Genomic DNA, 257 nt, shown 5'->3' on the forward strand with positions numbered 1-257 from the left:
ATCTTGGTCTTGACATAAGGCCTCTCTTGCTGTTGGTACTGTGCTGTGTACTCCAGGCTAGCTCTCTATTTTGCTTTTGATGGATTCTCCTGTCTGCATCTGCCATGCTGGATGGAGTACTACTCAGCTACTACAAACAATGAATTTATGAAATTCTTGGGCAAATGGTTGTATCTGGAGGATATCATCCTTAGTGAGGTAACCCAATCACAAAAAGTCACTAGATATGCACTCACTGATAAGCGGATATTAGCCCA

Source organism: Mus pahari, chromosome X (genome assembly GCF_900095145.1).
Source record: "Mus pahari chromosome X, PAHARI_EIJ_v1.1, whole genome shotgun sequence".
Classification (NCBI taxonomy): domain Eukaryota; kingdom Metazoa; phylum Chordata; class Mammalia; order Rodentia; family Muridae; genus Mus; species Mus pahari.